At 39.6% G+C, this 20,620-nt stretch overlaps 2 pseudogenes; both read right to left on the reverse strand.

Annotated features, from left to right (window-relative positions):
• Window positions 1-10,388: 10,388 nt before the first annotated feature.
• LOC149267141 (uncharacterized) lies at window positions 10,389-11,781 on the reverse strand (annotated as a pseudogene).
• Window positions 11,782-12,633: 852 nt separating this feature from the next.
• Window positions 12,634-20,620, reverse strand: part of LOC149267142 (kinesin-like protein KIN-12G) — a 39,391-nt pseudogene continuing 31,404 nt past the window's right edge.

Genomic DNA, 20,620 nt, shown 5'->3' on the forward strand with positions numbered 1-20,620 from the left:
GAAAAAAAACAGGCACAGTATTATGGGAGAGAGCATAACAAAATTTTCCTCTGGAGTATCAAGAGTGCAAGAAACTTCGGGTACCCTCTTGAGACAATCGGTGAGGCAAAATTCATTAATTTTTCACATGGAAGAAAGGGCTTCACCATTGAGTTTCAATACAGTTTATGCTATAATATATTTGACTTTGTTATATGAATTATGAGCAACCACATTTTTTTCTCTACAACTCTGGAAACTTATTTCGTTCTGCGGGTGTGCCTGAAATTGAAATTTGAACCACATAAGAAAGAAAAATCTTATATGAGTATAAATGAGAGGAGGGAGCTAGAGCTATGTCAATAATTATCCTTCCTCTACCTTATAGTTAAACCTTTTTGTGAATGGGAAAGGATTGCGCAAAGATAGATTGAAAAGTGGTTCCAGATTGAGAGCTAAAACCTACACTTTCCCATTATCTACACACATACCATGGTGAATTTTCTGTTATCCGGTCATTTACATAGTTAATATTGATTCCTGGTTCATAAATACACTGTAATGAATACTGCTTATCCACATTTTGTAATAAATTGTTTAAACGAGTCAATTGGATATTTATTTCATATTTTGTAGGAGGGTTGAGAAGCTATCATTCATCTAGAAGTTTATCATTTACATGCATATGAGTCTAGAATTAATAATCTATCCTTCATTTATAATCATCTCACGGGTTTTGAAAATCTCCTTAAGGAAAGTAGTTCAAGAAAAACCCCTTTTTGATTGTATGTGCCTACTCTTCATTGTCACCTTTATTCCTGCATGGAAGGAAAATAGCTTGTCTATAATCTGATCCAAGTTCTCAGAACCACCCTCCTTTTCTTGAGATAGGCAGATTAGGATTGATTAGTCTCGGAGCTTAGTTCAAATATACAATATAAGTGCATATTCTTCTACTAAGAGGCAACCTTGGATTTAGCTAATTACCTAAACTAAATACCATAAGATGCTATATTAAGAAAACTTGCTTTTGGAAAAGGTGCTACTTTCACTTTTGGGAATTTTCGACAATCGGCCCTAAGAAAGACCTAATCAGACTACTTAGGATTCCAACATACAAATCCATTTATGGGCCCATGACTGCATCACTATGAATAACGAACTTAAAAGAGGTTAAAGTTTTCATTTTCATAATTATATGTTGTTGTATATTTTATGTACTGACTTGTAGTGAACAATGGGTATCCAATATGTACAATGTTTCCTTGACATCATTCCTTTCATCCAAAAATTCATGTTTATTAACTATAGTTTGTCCATGCCATTAGTGAAATTTTAGTCTATTTTAATCGACATGTATTATTAGTTTAGTGTCTCCTTAATGTAATACCTTCTTTATGTTTGTTTGTGTTAGACGATCTAGATGTGCCTTCTGTGTTGTATTTATCATGTTTGATCCAATAATGGATGGCTAATGAGGTTCATAACGAGGAACAACATAATGGATAGTTAATAAGGTTCATGGACATGCATGATTTAATAATTACCATGATGAGTTATGTTCATCTTTACACATGGGGGCTTAAGCTCTATTTCTATGTGAAATGCTTATCAATAACTCATGGAAACATCTCTAGTTCACTATTAACTTGAGCATAAGGAGGGGGATTCACTGGTATTAGTATTTATGGCTCCGCCCAAGTAATCACTCATCACAAGTTCATAAGCAAGCAAGAAGAATTACAAAAACCCTTTATCAGTATTGGTTTCTCTTCCCAGTTAATCAGTTGTCACAAGTACAAAATAAAGTAGGAAGAATTAAAAAACCCCTCCATCAACCACCTATCCTCTCTACTTTTTTGAGGCCATACACCAATAGTGGAATTATGAGGTGAACAAGAAAATGTATATTTGTTGGGCATGGAATCCCCCCAAGGCATGTTTTGGAGCTTAAAGCCCAAGTTTTGACCAAGTCCTTTGTAAAGACTCCGCGACTTGTGGGTGCGGAGCGCGAAGTCATAATAGAGTCACAGGGTTGTCCACCCTTGTTTTTGTAATGTAATGTTGGCTTGATAGACCTACCCAGGGTCCGCGGACCATGGGATTGTATAAATAGAATGAGGCTCTAAGTGCAGAAGCTAGCTAATGAGGAAAAATAGAATAGAAGTATGATGAGTCTAAGAGATTGAATCGAAGTGTAAAGTGTGTCTTTGGGTCGTAGAGTAGGAGAAGGCTCTGCAGCTGAGTGCGCAAAGGCCTAGTAGTCCGCAGCTAAGTACACGAACCACTGCAGCTAAGTGAACAGGGCAGGTCGAGTCTGTAACCGTTGGAAGCATTAATAAAGAGAAGTGTTATCATATTTCTGTGTATCTTTTCCAGTTTAATGTATTATTGGGTATAAATTGCACGTGTACTGTTTATTTGCTGCGCGAAATCATATGAATGTGTTGTATAAATAAATATAACGTAAGGTATCCATTTACGGGAAGATAACTAACTAGTGTAGGAAGATAAGTAAGATCTCAAGTGTGACTTAGGGAAATATCACAGAGCGCTTCTCCAACAATGTGGAAGCCCCATAGCCCCTGGTTAGGGTTACGCGAAGGTAAGTATATCAGAGCAAGGAAGTGCGCGAAGTAACCTGTGCGAAGGGACTAACAATTGGACCAATCAACCTCTCAGACATCTCAAGGGTGCGGAAACCTGGTTCCAGCACCCCCCCATACTACTTCAGGTGAGACCTCAGTCTGCACTCTGCGGACTGTTGCCGAAAGGGCCAGTAGTATAGGGATTTGTTTGGCTAATTAACTCCAAACCTGGGTCAAGCCCCAACAAGCCAACAAATGGTCATGTTGCCGGGACTAGGATATGCATAGAGATGTCTGATGTCGTATCACTGGAATCCAACAAAGAAAGGAATTGAAGATTGGTTGGATAGGAAGATTCACGAATTCGCGGTGCAGGAGAACAAGAATCTGCAACTATCAAAAGAATAGTGGTTAGACTGCTACTTATACATAGAGATCCACGAATTTTTCTTCGCATATTTCCCTACTGAGCTATACGAGTGGATCGTGAAACTAGCAGATAGCCAAGGAAGGTGCAATTTTGGCATACTTATTGTGTGGACTCCAGAATTGGTGCGTAGATTGGAAGAATCGAAGGATAAGATCGCGTGCATTGTTGATCACTAGCTCGATCGAATGATAGGAGGATTCATCACCGAGTTCACGGTAGATATTTTAGTCAGCTATAGCGAGGCAAAATGATGCTTCCTCAAAGGACAGCGAGGTAAGTACGTTAAATATTTGAACACTTGGATTAAAATGCTACTGTGTGAAAAACGGGTTATGCGAATAAATTGATGTTTGGGGCTACCCGAAGTGGGAGAATCTACAGAAACGAAGGTAGTGTGGAACTAGAAGCTAGCCCATTTATTTCACCTCTACGAGGGGGCGAGGAAGAGGTCGTGAAGGTCTCACCAAGAAGTGCGATCAATTTGATAAGGCAGAGGATTTCGCGCATACCACCCCCACCCACACCACTGCTAGTTTCACCATCTTCACCCCCATATTTTCCCATACCACCTCCGCCACCACCGTGAGTCAATATGGCGAGCGCGATAAAGTTTCCAGTGTTCAAGGGAGTAGGGAATGAAGATCCAGACCAGTTTTGGTTTGTGATAAAAGATGTATGGGAAGCACAGGGAGTTACAGATGACAATATAAAGAAAGCAACATTGGTCAGTGCTCTGTAGGATCGCGCGCTGACCTGGTACATTAAGCATTCCAATGACAATCCGAATGTGGGGATTGTGGATATTCAAACTGTGCTAAACAAAGAATTTAGCAGGCCAAAGTTAGAGGCACAGTCAATCATTGGGTTCAAGGAAATCACAATGCTACCAGGCGAGACCCCTTGGGAGTTGGATCAGAGACTGAAGTGCACAATTTGCGAAGCTAACATGACGTTGACGGATGGACAACACCGTGAATGGTTTGTAGCATCGTTAACGCTGCATCTAAGGAATGCACTATCACAACAGAGACTAACAACTCAGGCCAAGGCCTTGGAGGTCGCGATGAGATTGCACGAGACCCCGATATAGGATCCCAACCTGGGAGTTCAGCAGATTCACGCGTAGTTGAAAAACTTGTGCCTTGAGATGCAGAGTCTGAAGCAAGACAGGACAGCTCACCTAGAAGTGCGCGATGAGGTATGGTGCATAAAGTGAAAGGGTCAGGGACATGACAAGGACCACTGCCCAGTGTTCGCGAATTACCTCGCGGGAGGAGGACCAATTCCATTGAGACCGGAGGCACAAGCAGAATCGAGCCCAGCGCCTGCATTATGGTGTGTGATTTGTCAAATAGGAGGAAAGAATGCTACAGATAACTACCATTTATTACAAAAGTACACGCATAATTCACAACAGTTGTTCTGTAATTTATGTAGATCAGTGGGACATGATGAGCGCACATGTAGAAGTTATGAACTGATGATGGATCGAACTCCTACCTACAGAGTTCAGGCTGAAACGCAGGGCCTTGACCAAAATGCAGGGATGGCGCGAACTGGATTTCAGGGGCGCAAACGAGGCCGAGGTGGAGGAGGGCCTGGAAGAGGTCACGGACAGCTAATATGTTACAATTGCGGAGGGCTAGGACATTATGCCTACGATTTTACAAATCCAACGTGGCCATCATGCTTGTATTGTACATTGTTTGATCATGAGATGGAGGATTGTCCCACACTAATAGCGTGGCTGCGCGATAAAGGAGCGCTCCAACCTCCCCTAACTCAGAACCTGCAAATGATGAGGTCTGAACCACATGAGGAAGACCCTAATGTTAATATTGTGCTCCGAAGTGGAATCATGACAAGGGAGGACAAAGGTAAGAATCCTAAAGATAGTACTTGGGTTTGCAAGGCTCCAACGAAGGAACCAGAGTTTGATTTGGAGCGCGCTAAGGAAACCTTCATGGAAGCCAAGAAGAGATTCATTGATGCCTCCACTTCAGGAAGTAAAGACAAAGCAGAGACGGAAATGGACCCATCGATGCTCACAATGTTTCTGGAAACATGCATGAAGCTGCTGCGCGACAGAAAGGCTGTAAAAGGGTTGCAAGAACTCATAAATAGATGCGTTGGGACCACGCCAAGAGAACCGCGCGTAGTCTGGAAGCTCGGAAAGCACACGACGTGAACGGGAAGGGAAATGAGATTGATCGCGTAGATTGGAGAATATGAGATGGACCAAGTAATTATAGACCTAAGATCAGACGTGAATGTCCTGCCGAAGCAGACATGGGAGTGCATGGGAAGGCCTATGCTGCAATGGTCTCCTATCCAACTGCGAATGGTGAACCAACAAAAGATCCTATTTATGGGGAGATTACAGGGAATCACAGTGGATATCGAAGGAGCAAGCGCGCTAGCAGACTTCGAAGTAATAGAGATTTTTGATGACAACAATCCCTACCCCATGCTATTAGGAATAGATTGGGCCACTGACATGAATGGGGTGATAAATTTGAAGAAGCGCAAGATGATTTTTGAGAAAAAGTCTCTGTGCGTAGTTGTACCTTTGGACCCTACAGAAGGATCGCGCTACACAGAGCCAATGTGCAACTACGAAAGCAACGATGACTTGGACTGCATCTACAAGATAACCGCGTGAGAGAAAGACTGGGTAAACCCAACTGCGGATGGACGAATCTCATGGGAGCATGAAAGCTCCTGCACATCGGATTCTGACGAGGAGATAGAATGATGGCAGAACCGGTTACATGAGGTAACCACGCTGAACTATAACATGATGACAAGATCGCTGCACTGCGTATCAACGGAGGTAAGGGATCTACGTACGTATGATGGGTTAAGTGAGGTGGATGACTTCTTGAATAGATTTGAAAGAGAAGTGTTGGAACAAGAATGTTTCGAAGCTTTGAAATGGGTAATGCGTGCTACGCCCGCGAGGTGGTGGGGTACATACCAAAGAAGCTTTGAGGACTGGCGTGAATGTAGGAGGATGATGCACATGCGGTTTGGGAAGCCTCAGATGTGATTAACAGACAAGATTTCCGGACGAAACGGTCTACGCGCCTACCTGTCTAGATGGATACAGGCATATGGTATGAAACCTGCGCGGATGCACACAGTCTTCGCGTTAGGAGACACGGTCAGTAAACCTGTGCGGGTGAGGTAATGGCACGAAAAACCCCTCTGGTTGGAATCGCGGAGTATGGAAAGACCAAGTTCATAGAAGTTTATCCACGTGGAAGCCTTTAACAAAGTATGTGAAGCACTGAACAAGGTACATAGTGTGCAACGGACTGATTGGGACTTGCGCGTACCAAGAGTTCTATGGGCTTATAGGACCACATGTAAGAAACTGATGGTGCATGTGCCTATGAGGCTGGAGTATGGAACGAACGCTGTAATCCCCATAAAGCATAAAATTCCTAGTCCACACATGGCAGAACCGGCAGATACGATGGTTCGCAGAGCCTTGGAAGAAGGGATCGCATAGCCAAACGAAGCAGAATGCTTGGGACCTGAGGAAGAAATCCAACAGGGTAATTTTAGGCTCCAAGAACTTGGGAAAGAAAGGGTGCGATTAAGGGAGAAAATCGCTCTGGTTGAAGCGGAAGCCAAGAAGCTAGAGGACAGGATCAAGAAGGATTTCCTCGATAAATAACCTAGGATGAAAAAGCAAGGTGTGCATGATCACATCGAAGAATTTGGGGACTATCACAGAGAATTTATTAGCCTAATGCCTTGGATTGGACCACATATTACCAAACGGATCAACCATGGTGGCGCGATGTTGATGATAAAGTGCGTGACGCAGCCAGTAACAATAAAAGGTGGGTATTTTCCAGGAAAACAGATGAATGACTAGATGAAACCCTATACAGGTGGTGCGGCCACCTGACTAACCGAGGGAAGCACAGTCTTAGCACTCCTGGTAGTTGAAAGGAGGCGTGGGACTATAAACTACTCTTCCGAGGAGCTGCACGCTGTTGTAAAGTGTCACAAGGTCTACAACCGCATAAGGGGGGCTGTGCTGCCACGCTAGTTGGCTAGAAAGTGACTGTTGGAGTCAATATTCACGATTTGATGCTTGACTTGAGGCAAAATGGAGCAGGTGGCAAGCATTTAAGACATGCTTTATGGGCAAGATTTGGGAAAATCTGCCGCCAAGGGATCATTAATGAACCGGATTTGGGGGGAACGGTTGAATTCAAATTCAAAAGGCACTATAAATTACAAAGGGCTACCCAGCAAACAATACTTGGTCATTTGCAAATCGAGTTGTCCTATACCCCGTGTATTATGAGCAGAGCCCTGTTTGACATGTGCAGAGCATTGATTGAGCCCTTGATTATGCGAGTGATAGATTTCTGGTGGAACACGATGGCAGCATCTGAGGAAGTTATGGAAATTGCAGAGATGACCGTCGAAGAGGCCGCGCAGGCCCTGACTATGGGGGATGCCCTTGAAGGCACTAGGATTGTGGTGGAAATCCCTAAATCACCGCGCACGCCAAGGCCAAAGAAAGACAAACAGGTGATGGTTCCCATATGTGTGTCCCCACGAAACCCGTTGCGCACCAGGCTAACGATGGAGGAGAAAGGGAAAGCTGTTAACGTGGAAACTGACAAAGAGGAGGAAGATCTAAAGGACCTTATCATCAAAGAAGACGAGGACAAAGGCGTGGAGGAAGAAACTAAGCCTGCTCACCCTCCAACAAAGCTAGCCGCCTATATCCCCCTATGGAAGGGGGAGGCAAAAGTGCCCAAACACCTAGACGAGAGAAAGAGCTCTCTCCAGACCTTGCTCCTCTTGGAAAACATCATTTTTAAGGGCACGCACCTGGGACGGGTGCCTAGCTTGAAATTTGAAGATTGGGATCTCGTTGACCACGAGAAGTTCCCTCACCTAGAAAACACGTAACTCATGAAGCCTAAGCAGAACACCACAGCGGGGGTTACCGAATTGGAGCCGCGAAAGTGGTTACACGAAGTGGAAAAGGTAGGGTTACTAAACCTGCTCTGGGTGCCACATTTCCACCGTGCCCCAATAAAAAATTTCATCATCAAGTAGCTGCTCTGCCTAGTGCATGGTGGGTGTTTGTGGCTAGAGGAGCCCATCCCCATCACGAACCACTTAATTCACCACATTACCCGACTCCCATGCAAATGTGAGGACCCCACAAATATCTTGGAGGGGAAGAGCAGTGACTTGGCCATCGCGGAGGCGATGAAGAAGAAATATAAACTGGAGAAGAAGAAAAGGGGCTACGCCATATCCAACATCAACAACAAAGTAGTAAAAGTGGCGACCCAAATACTGCCAAGTAAATTTATGCACAAGTGCCATGCAGACGAGGTACCTGCACCGGTGGTAGCACTTACTGAGCAGTGTGCGGAGGGGGTCTAGTTTAACTGGTCTGAGTTCCTCTGCAAGGAGTTCCTAGAAAATTGTCGCGAGGCTCAGGAACAAGGCAAAACATTCCACTATGCATGGCTTTTGCTGTCCATAATGCTCGTGGCAGGGGAATTGCTAGAGTACAGTCAGTTCCTCAGATTCAGCAGGCAGCGGCTCAGTGCGCTTCCAACCTTGCAGCGGTTTGAGCAGAGTTGGAGGGACTTCGCGCGAAGATCTCCGCACCAAAAGAGTGACTCGAGGGCAAGTCACGATGTTTGTGTTGGGGGCCTGTTGGGCATGGAATCCCCCCAAGGCATGTTTCGGGGCTTAAAGCCCAAGTTTTGACCAAGTCCTTTGTAAAGACTCCACGACTTGTGGGCACGGAGTGCGAAGCCATAATAGAGTCAAAGGGTTGTCCGCGCTTGTTTTTGTAATGTAATGTCGGCTTGATAGACTTGCCCAGGGTCCACAGACAATGGGATTGTATAAATAGAGTGAGGCTCTAAGTGTAGAAGCTAGCTAATGAAGAAAAATAGAATAGAAGCATGATGAGTCTAAGAGATTGAGTCGAAGTGTAAAGTGTGTCTTTGGGTCGTAGAGTAGGAGAAGGCTCTGCAGCTAAGTGCGTAGAGGCCTAGTAGTCCACAGCTGAGTGCGCGGACCCCTGCAGCTGAGTGCGCAGGGCAGGTCGAGTCTGTAACCGTTGGAAGCATTAATAAAGAGAAGTGTTATCATATTTCTGTGTATCTTTTCCTGTTTAATGTATTATTGGGTATAAATTTCAAGTGTACTATTTATTTGCTACGCGAACTCATATGAATGTGTTGTATAAATAAATATAACGTAAGGCATCCATTTACGCGAAGATAACTAACTGGTGTAGGAAGATAAGTAAGATCTCAGGTGTGACTTAGGGAAATAGCACAGAGCGTTGCTCCAATAGCGCGGAAGCCCCACAACCCCTGGTTAGGGTTGCACGAAGGTAAGTATATCAGAGCAGGGAGGTGCGCAAAGTAACCTATGCGAAGGGACTAACAATTGGACGAATTCAATCTCTCAGAAATCTTAAGGGTGCGAAAACCTGGTTCCATAACCCCCCCATACTACTTCGGGTGAGACCTCAGTCGACGCTTCACGGACTGTTGTCGAAAGGGCCAGTAGTACAGGGATTTGTTTGGTTAATTAACTTCGAACCTGGGCCAGGCCCCAACAAGCCAACAATACTTCATAGCCTCACTTAGAAAATCCTCTGTTATGTGTTATGTAAAAGGAAATACCCATGCCTCAAAGTGGAAATCATTATTAGGATAACATATATGACATCAACAGTATACATAGACAAAATCTGAATATCTTTGTCCATTTAATTTAGAAAATTCCATTCTCTACCCTTTATAAAAGGATAACTCGATAAGAGAGTAACTCAAAAAGGACATTGTAGTAATTAAATCATTAACTTACTACTTTACATTCTGTTCATTGAATATCACTTTAGTCTCATCCAATGAACTAGATGTAAAGACAATGAGATAATCATTGGCTTACTACATGTCATTTAGTATTTTCCATTACAATACATCTGAAGAAACTTCAACTACCTTGAAACTGGGTGACTGACTCCCTAAATCTTGTAGATTAACACCTTTCAAAATTTATTATAATCTTAAACTACAAAGTGCCTTTAGTTTTGTGACCATAGCTACATGTAACTGACTGTTGGAATTTTTCACAATCATTCCAATGTTCCTGAGATCTCTTTCTAGAGTTGTCTTCCTAAATAACCTTTCATATGAGCATCAAAGGCAAAATAGAATTCCCACTAATCATAGATTCATTTAGCGCACAATGAAATCTCTTTAGTTTTCCATATAGGTCCCCATAAAGTTGATTTCCATGTTATATACTATCTAAGGATTTTATAATATTCCTTTACGTGATCTGAGGATTTTTTTCAAGGCAGTAAAGAGATTATTTCTTTATTCTTCATCTTTTAACAAGGATGCAACCTTGCCAAAATGTGTAGAAACTTGTTCTGAAGATGATCCTAAATTTGGTGTTGAAACAACCTGCTTTTCTAACTGAATAACTACCACTGCCATCTTAGCATCAATTCTTTACTGCTCAGCAATTTGAACCTTCTCTATCAAATCACATACCTCAGCTTGTGTAATTGCATCAAACTCCATAGTTTTCTTTAACACAGTTTCTAGTGCCTTCTTATCAACTTGTAGAAGAGACATTTCCTCCATCTTTTCCCTCACAATAGAACCAAATGTTTCTACTTCTACATTTTCCCTTGATTCTCGAGATTTCCAGTACTCTTCAGATGCAAAAAAATCAGACAATAGTGTCTCAAGAGCACTGAATTTGTTATAGACCCAGACTTTCTTTGCATGGATTAGATTGGTCCACTTTTATATTGTGTCAATATCCTGTTTTTATGAGCAATTTCTTGTTTTAAAGACTCTGATTGCTTTCTAAAAAAATCCATCTCATTGTGAGATATATCTATCAAGTCCAAGCTGTCAACTACTCGAGTAATCTATGTTATCCTCTCTTATGAAAAAGTCAACTTGGATATTGCCAAAGTTATTTCCTGTTGAAGCATTTTATCCTTATTGACAATTATATCTTTGTCCCTCGCTAGTTTAGAACCATTTTCATCCCATTTATACCTTTCATCACTTGAGAGATGACCTAAATATTCTTTACTATGTTCAGATTCTTGAAGTCTCATTTCTAGACGTTCAAGATATAACTGCATACCCTATTTTTTTTTTCATTTAATGCAATACTAAAGAGAATATTCATAACCTATCCCTGAATTAAATCCATATTAATTTCAAACTTATTTCTAAGAATGTCAAGGTTATCCATTGATAATCCACATTTTGCAAGCTTGACATCCATCTCTTCAAATAGTTTTTGCACATGTTGTTCATATTTTTACAAGGATTTAAGATTCTCTCCAATCCATGCATGCAAGTTAGGAAAAAGTGCATCAAAATTCCCTATATTTGCTACAGAAACTGCCACTGTGATTGCTTCCCTTGAGTTCCCCACATATGTGCCTAACTCATTTTCAAATGTCAATGAATGGAGTTCACCAGATTGGTTTATTGCAAAACAAGAATCAACATTATTTGATGAATCCATGCTTATGTTTAATTCATCCACTAGTTGAACAACTTTCTCATTCCCCTTTACCATATCCTCATTACTGTCTATTAGGTTCTTTAGCTTGGACTTGAGATCGTCTATCTCCCTAGAGAAAAGTGTCCTCTCTTCTGTGGAATTTTTCAGTTCTTGACTAGTTTTATGTAATATTTTCCTCATCTTATCATTATCATTTGCAATTTCCTCATACATTACTAGTAGTTTCTCATATTCACTGCCATTTCCATCATTTTCAATTGGAGTTCATCCACCTCTTTTGTCAACAAGCTAAAGATTCTATCAGAGTCTAAATTTTCATCCATGTTTTTCCCAAAGTCAGACTGCTCTTGAACACCCACTGCACCTCCCTTGTGGGTAAAAAATATACCATGATGAATTTCAAAAATCTGAATGTCCTTTTCTTCTCCTTGCTGCTTCATTTCCTCAAGACCTTCAGTTTCTTTTGTGACAGAAGAACAAAGGGGGCTCCCTGATACAATATGAAGACTTATGGCAATGTTATGGCATCTATCTCCTTTCAAAAGATCTATATTCTCAGCATGCTTCAGAGCATCTATGATCTGTTGCCTTCTGCCACAACTTTACTAATACATTTCTCTCAAATATAGCTTTCTCATGCATCTTAACTAATTTTCCATTCTCTTGAGACATCCTCCTAAGCTTTATTTGAAGATTTTGAATCTCATCAATCATTTCCTATTGCCACAGTTCTAAGTTATGCTTTGGATGCTTTGACTTAACATCAAAGGAGGCAAGCACAAATTTTGTTTGTGACATATTCCCATTATTTGATGCTCCTAGTGTTCCCCTTGTCTCCTCTTGATGTCCATCATCTTTCATGCCAAATTTCAGATATATTTTACCATATTCCAACTCTATCCTTAGTTCATTGGAAGCCTTTTTAGGAACAATCCCCATTTCTAGTTTTCCAGTCTCGTTTCTCAATTCTTGAGATTCTATAATTCCCCTTATAGTTGCATTTAATTCAGTGGAAGCCTTATTTTCTACAGTGTCTTGCCATAGTTTCCTAATGCCATCCTTTTCTCACATTGCCTTCTCATACATGTCAATTAATATTTCATTCTCTTCATTTATCTCCTTTGATTTCATTTGACACTCCTCAACCTCCATTCTCATATGGATCACCTCTGGTTCTACTTTTCCATCCCTGTTGATACTAGCATGTTCCTGCAATAATGTAGTTTCAACACTGTCTTGAATTTCTTCTTCATGCCTTTGAATTAAGGTTTCACAACCTACTCCATTTACCCCCATTCCATCTTCCATGTCTAGCACATGCTCTCCACAAATGCTCTTACCTCCAAAATTCCACCACATTCTTCTTGCACCATCTCTTTCTCACATTTCTTTTTCATATAGCTCAAGCAATATTTCATTCTCTTATGATGTATCCTACAATTTCACTAGAAGTTATTCAATCTATTTTCTAAGATGAAGAACTATATGTTCTACTTTAGCATTTATGATTCCTTTATTTAATTTCTTTCTCAAGTTCCTCAACTTGATTCTTGAAAAAATGAACCAAATCTTGGGGTTTTTCATTCATTTCATGTGCATCTTCTTTAGCTTTCCTTATTTCATCCATTTCTGCATGGATTTCTCATACATGATAATTAGTCTTTCATTATCTTCAACTGACTCCTTTACTTTTTTGCGTAAATCATCAACTTCCCTAGCCAAAAAAATGGTGGTTCCCTGAGGTTTTTCTTCACGTTGACTAGTTGCACTAATTTCTTCAACTAACTATTTAAGCTCCCTTTCTACTTATAAACCATATCTAATTGGTGTCTCCTCTTTCAACTATGGAGCATGCATTGCAGAGTTCAACTATACTTCTCCATCAACATCTGAAAGCTTCATCTTATCAAAATGGATCATCAAATCATCAACATGCCTTTCCAAATTTTCTTTGGCTTCTAGGCAGAAGCAAAAGTTATTACAAAGAGCTTCTTCTTCCCTTCGGTACATATCAACTTCTATACAAAGTAATTTATTCTCCTCATTGATGGAAAAAAGCTTTGCTTCTAATGATTCCCGCTAGTTCACAAGGTTCAGGTCCTACTCATGCATAAGACCAGTACAAAGCTTTGAATAACTGATCTCGTAATACAACTATATGTTCTGACATTTTGTCTAGATCTCCACCCTCACAATATTCTTCGTACTTTCTTAGTTGTTCCATCAACCTTATATTTATCATTGCAAACCTCGTCACCTCAAGATTGCGATCGAGATGGTTCCTTAAAATTTGTAGCTCCCCCATTCACACATTATTCTCTTCTAAAAGATGTGCTTCCACAAACATCTTGTTAGAAGAAACTACCTTCAGTCTCTTAATTTTGTCTTCTCGAAAATAGAGCATCATCTTTCCACATGGTGCATCTTCCTCACATTGTTTAACCAAAAGTTTTAGTTGTTCATTTTCAGCAACCATTGCCTTCATTGTTGTTTCTAAATATTCCTCTCTTTTCAAGGCTCCTACAAGTGCATATTCCAAATCTCTTTTACGAAGAGCCTTGTTATGAGAAGGTAGTGGGCTTGCTATATCTTTCATATCCCATGCATATGGTCCTAGAGAGATCAACAGGGTCATGCTTCCATAGTCATCTTCTTGAGTGGGCGACACTCCTTTGATTTGACCATGTAAATGACTAACTTCTTCCTTCAACTATTGAATTTACATATTCAAAATTATAATATCTCCTGTAGAATATTAATTTATAGATGCATTATTCCAAATAAACTTTGCTCATTGTGCAAATTTCAAAGTGCTAAGTGTCTCCATTGTACAACAATTAGAAGGGCTGACATTGACAGTGATAGTCATTTTAGAGTTTCCACCAAGAGAAACGTGGAGAACAAATGCAAGTTTGGAGTCACGATATGATACATCTTTTGGTTTCCCATCGGAAATATTTACAAGATTCATGATTACGAGCCCGAAAGATGAGAGTGATTTGTTGAAGTTGGAGGCCTCTTTCAAGCGCTCACCCTCAATACCTAAACTCTTTTTTCTCTCTGAACTTTCCAGATCAACTAGATTTAGGCATCCAAATCTATGATGAGTCACTGACATACTCTCCCACTTGCTTTCAATTATACAAGTAAATACACTATGCGAGCGACTACTAGCATGATTCATATTAGTTGCTACGACTTTCTTGTTGGCCACTCCCTACACGATTAGTCGAATAACATCGTTGGCACCTTTCACCTCAACTTCTGGAATATTTTCAACATATAATCCTTTCTTGGCATATTCCCTCATCTGTAAATTGGTTGATGATGGTTTCAGGAGATCTGCAACATGCTCATTGTATATTTCTAGAAATGAACACTTGCAAATAAATTTCAAATTTTCTTCTTTTTGAGCATCTTCTTCCTTACTGATCCTTGCAAACAAATCCTCAAAAACACAAGGTGTCATTCCACTATTTGCACTCAATTTTTGCCTTGTGTCCTAAATATCACCAAGCATGGTTTCCCACTCCTAGTATGACTGCATGAAAACATACAACTACTTTGAAAATTGTTTCCTGAGATATCTTTTCACCAGCTAAAAGGTAAAATGTAAAATGAGACTCTGGGTGCCCTAGCCATGTGATAGTGTGGCCATTATCTTGTTTGACACATATAGAATGACCTTGAGAAGCAACTTCAATGCTACTACGAGTATGAATATGAATAACAACCTGAACATTATGGTCATCCTAGAAAGATGGATCCTCTTGAAGCTCAAAATGATGTTGCACAAAATTTTTCTTTGAGTCTGATTGCAAACCTTTTACATGAGCAACATTTTGGGTTTCTGTAAAAGGCACCATCAGGATATTCCCAGTGCTTGCATTGACACACTGGTTAGTTTTTAGAGATCTAGTTACACCATTTTGGGTCCAACCAGAGACGTGTTCCAGATTTCCAGCGATAGAAAGTGGAGGGTCGAACAAAAGGCTCAACCCTTGAATATTTTCTTAGGATGGATATTTCACCAAGCCTGTAGAATAAAATTGGGCAAAATCCACTTTTGTGGCAGTTGAAAATTGAGTTCTTGACTCATGCCATCCAAACCTGTTTTTGGTATTTGAAAATCCAATTGAGTTATTGTGTAGATCGTTCTCGAACATGCCAAAATTAGATTCTTTGCAAGTATTTTCAGAAAACTGATTTGAAACTTGGCCTTGTCCGAACATGAAAATCTTTTCCCAAGAACTTTTTTTAGGAGTACATGGATCTTGCTCTGCATTTATACTGGCTGGTAAATTGTGGTTAGCTTATGGAATGGGACATAATGGAGGCCACAGAGTAGACAAAGAGTGGTCCTTAGAACTAATTCAATTCTTGAAAAGGATTAGAATCAACATTGTTATTTTTATTTTTGCACTTTGGAAAAAAAATTCGGTGAGTTCCTTAAAGGTATAAACAGAGGAGAAGCAACTTCCCCCATTTTGATTCGCTAATTGAGTAGTAAAACAAGATCCCCCCTTAAGCGATATCAAAAAAAACCTACGATAAATGGTTCAACCACTACCATGAATTCCATTAACATAGTTTCAAAAACTTTCCCCTATTGTAAATATTGATTTTGCAATGGTTAGAGTATCCAAACTATCCTATGTTCTTCTCTTCTGAGAGATTCAAACCCTATAGTTCGATGCTCAAATAGGGTTGTACAAGTTCGATTATCCATGTTTTAGGTCAAAAATGGATGGACTCATATTCTTAAGACTCGTATAACTCGATCCCAAACAGGTTCACTTCAAAATATTCTTTTACCGAAGCCAATTACAGAATAATCATAACTAAAGACGAGAAAATACCACTCCCTTGAATTTCCCCAAAATTTAGGACTTCTAAAAAGGAAGAAAAAACTGAAAACAAAAATTGCAGAGCTTAATTTCAACAAAATGAATCCTGAATGCTTTGAATCCTCTAATTTTCTCTAGAATGAGCTGCAAAGCATCACCTTCTTGTGATTTTCCACGTAATATCAATATTATATTCTTGGCCAATGCTCTAGATTTTCCTCTATTTCCCTTCCATGACCTCTATAAAATATAATACCAACCACTATTGGATAGTGATTATAATCACACTCCTAAATCCCAATAGCATGTGGGAGACTTACAAGATGCAAGATGATTTTGTCAATCTAATGCATGCGATTTGATTACTACCATCAAATTCCATAAATTCAACCCTATAATTTCTATAGCAAATCCTAGTTGAACTTATCTTAATATAGTCTAGTGAGTGATCTCCAACTATTCAAGAAATAAGGATATCTCAAACAACCCATAAGTAATGAAGTTTTAGTGTAGAATCCAAGTACTTACACATAGATTAACCCAATATGGTAAATGATCTCCACTTATTCAATAGATTCCAAACAACCCCTAATTAATGGAGCTTTCAGGGTTGAATGCAATTTCTCACACAAAGGTCACAATCACAATTGTGATCCCAATAGCATGTGGGAGGCCAACAAAATTGAGATCTACAAATCACAGTGCCCCTACATCCATCCCTACAATTATTTCCTTCTTCTTCCCCTCGAAAGCTTCGAAATTAAAAATGGGTGGTGGAAAGGGAACAATGTGAGAGTTTAAAATGAAAGTAATGAGTCCTAAATGCCTATGGAATCCAAAATCTTTTTATTTTGCCTAATTTTCATTAAAAATATACATGTGAAGATGTATTTTCGCTATTTTTGTTGAGATGTTTGCTGTTCATTATGAAGAATTATGTTTTCCAATTTAGTTTTAATTCTCGGTACGTTTAAATTTGCCTAGATCCATCTAAACTCCAGATCTACGAAACATGGATCAATTTTTTTTTTTTTTTTTTTTTTTTTTCCAATTTACTTTTTATTCTAGATATGTTTAAAGCAACCTAGATCCATATTAACTCTAGATCTACTAAACATGGATTAAATCACTTTCTACTCTAAAAGAGGTTTTCATGTCAACCCTGGGTAGATTCAGAACTAAGATGAATATAAGCTAGTTTAATTATAATTATAATTATTAATTTTATTTGTAATGTGAAGGAAATATAGTTTTAAATTTAGCTATATTATTGGTTTACTCATTACTCTTTTTGTTAGATATGATAATGATTAAATTATTATATTTATTACAATAAAGATGATGATGATAATTGTGTTTTTGTTTGTTAGATTGGCCTGTCCTCCTCTCCGTAAACTAGGTCACAACCAGGGGGATTTGAACCTTGGATTTCTCTTTTTTCAAAAATTTCACATTAATTCGATCACCAATTGAGCTCCCCCCTAGGACATGATAATATGTTTTTTTAATTAGAAAATATGCTTGTATTTTTGTTTATTAGATTACATGAATTGTGTTTGTTAGATGATAATGATAGTTGCTTTTGCATGTTAAATGAAATCAATAAGTTTCTTAAAGCATATGGTGTTGATATTTATATGTTCTTAATGTGTAGTTTTGTTCATATATATATTTGTGTATATTTGAATGATGAGATATTTTTATTTGTTACATGAGATGATAATGACAATTGAATTTTATTTTGGTTTTAGTTGGAGTGGGGTGGGAGGATTATAGAGGAGGAGAGATGGAGGGAGAGAAGGATGTGGGGGGTTGAGTGTGAAAGAGGGAGGGATGGGGAGAGGGAGGGAAGGGGAGAGGGGGGAAGGGGGATAGAAGGAAGAGAGAGGGGTGGCATGTAGAGAGAGAGAGAGAGAGAGAGAGAGAGAGAGAGGAGGGTATAAAAGAGAAGAGATGAAGAGAGGTGGGGGGGGGGAGAGAGAGTTGGGGGCGAGGAGGGGTGGGATATTGGGGAAGGCGGAGAGAAGGAGAGTGAATGAGAGGGGAGACTGGGGGAGAGAGAGGGGAAGCGGGTGAGGGAATGATCTGAATGGGAAAATTAGTTTTGTTGTGCTAAATTCCTTTTTAGAATATGTTAAAAGTGCTTAAGGATTCATGAGGTTAATTGAAAGTTTAAACATGATTTTTTGAGGGTTTTTATGTAAATTTTATGTATAAGTTAACATAAACAAATGACTAGACAATAACATATAACAAACATGAACATCACCAAAACAGTATCACAGCAGCACATGACGAAGGAGTTCACCCCACCTGGGCTACATCTCCTTGGTCCAACATCCAATGGCTTGGCTCTCTCTATTATGCTCAAAAGTGTGAATACATTAGTTTACAATGCTTAGATAGCTTTGAAAACTATTCCAATGGCTCGAGAATGACCAAAAATGCCTGTCTAGCCTCTTTCTGCCCCTGATTCAGTCAAAACCTGAAGAGGTTATGGATTCCCCAAGTCTTTCTACTATTCACTCTACAAACTCCCCAAATTCCGACACCATCTTACAAATTCGCCCCAAATTGTGCTAACGGAGCATCGATTTCGCCGAATTCCGTGTGAAATTGTTGGACGCTTTAAATAGCCTATAATGCCAAACATGCTTCAAATGGCGATGTTTGAGTTGAAGAGTGCTTGGCCCGGTTGTAAGAATGTTGAATGTAGTGCAAATGTTCATCCCACAACTTAGGATGCTTGCTGTAATATCCACGATGAAGATGTATCACTGTCCTGTTCACCACCTTTGTTTGACCATGTGTTTGTGGATGAAATGTTGTACTCTTTTTCAATTTGGTGTCCACGAATCCCCACAAGCTTGACCAAAAATTCCCAACAAAGCGAGAATCATGATCACTAACAATGGATGTGGGCAATCCAAAATGCACCCATACATTCTGAAAGACTCTAACTGAGTAGTTTGTTCAACAGTAATTTTCTTTTTACATGGCATCAAAATACACATTTTGTTGAACCTATCTACAACTACGTACAAATAATCATGACCTATTTTTGACAATGGAAGACCTCCTACAAAATCCATAGAAACACTCTCCCACGGTCTTGAAGGTACTGAAAGTGGTGTGTACAATCCTAACTTCCTATGGCTAGGCTTACTGATTGCACATAATGAACATCCTTTAATAAAACATGGCACACTTACAAGCATACGAGGCCAATAACAATACCTTTGTAGATGTGCCACCATCTTACTTACACCGAAATGACCAACAATAAGAGAAGTATGTGCCTCTCTTATGATGTTGACTCTTTCTCCCTGTGGAATACAAAGCTTACCAAGATGGTACAAGTTATCATGCAAATGATAATCCAATTCCTCTACTTGGTTACTTTGACTCAAGCTTGCATAAACATCCTGAAAGTCATTGTCTAATGCATACTGCTCAATATAACTTTCATGCAAAACAGAATTATGCTTGAGTAAAGTAGCTACACTAATAATAGGCCTAGAAAGTATATCAACAACTTTATTATAGAAACCTTTCTTATACTTTATTACCAAGTGGAATTGTTGAAGAAAACCCATCCATCGGAAGTGCCTTGATTTTTGCAACTTAGATTGAGATTGAAAGTATTGCAATGGATGATGATTAGTGTGAATGATTGTTTCCTTACCCATCAAGTAGTGTTTCCACTTTTTCACACTTTGCACTCATGGATACAATTCCTTTTCATATGTAGGATAATTAATCACTGCACGATTGAAATTTTCTGAATGAAAACAGATAGGCTTACCATGTTGCATGAGGATTGCACCCATGGCGTAGTCACTAGCATCAGTCTAGTTCTCAAATGTCTGTCTCAAGTCTGGAAGTGCAAGTACTGGGGCTGAACTGATATTTTTCTTCAATGCATCAAAGGTCTTTTGTTGTTTGCCTCCCCACTAAAAAACCTTTTTAACACTAGTCAATGCATGCAAAGGAGTTGTTATAGAAGAAATGTTAGCAATGAATTTCCTCCAATATTGGGATGTTCCCAAAAAATTCTTACCTTAGTAACTGTTTTGGTCCTTGGCCAATTCAAAATGACATCAACGTTGGAGGTATCTATTTTCAACTCACCTCCTCCAACAATATGACCCAAGTAAGCTAAAGAAGTGTTTCCAAACTCACGCTTTGACCTCTTTAAATATAAA

Source organism: Pinus tabuliformis, chromosome 6 (genome assembly GCF_031772625.1).
Source record: "Pinus tabuliformis cultivar Carrire ecotype Pingquan chromosome 6, CPIR1, whole genome shotgun sequence".
Taxonomy (NCBI): Eukaryota; Viridiplantae; Streptophyta; class Pinopsida; order Pinales; family Pinaceae; genus Pinus; species Pinus tabuliformis.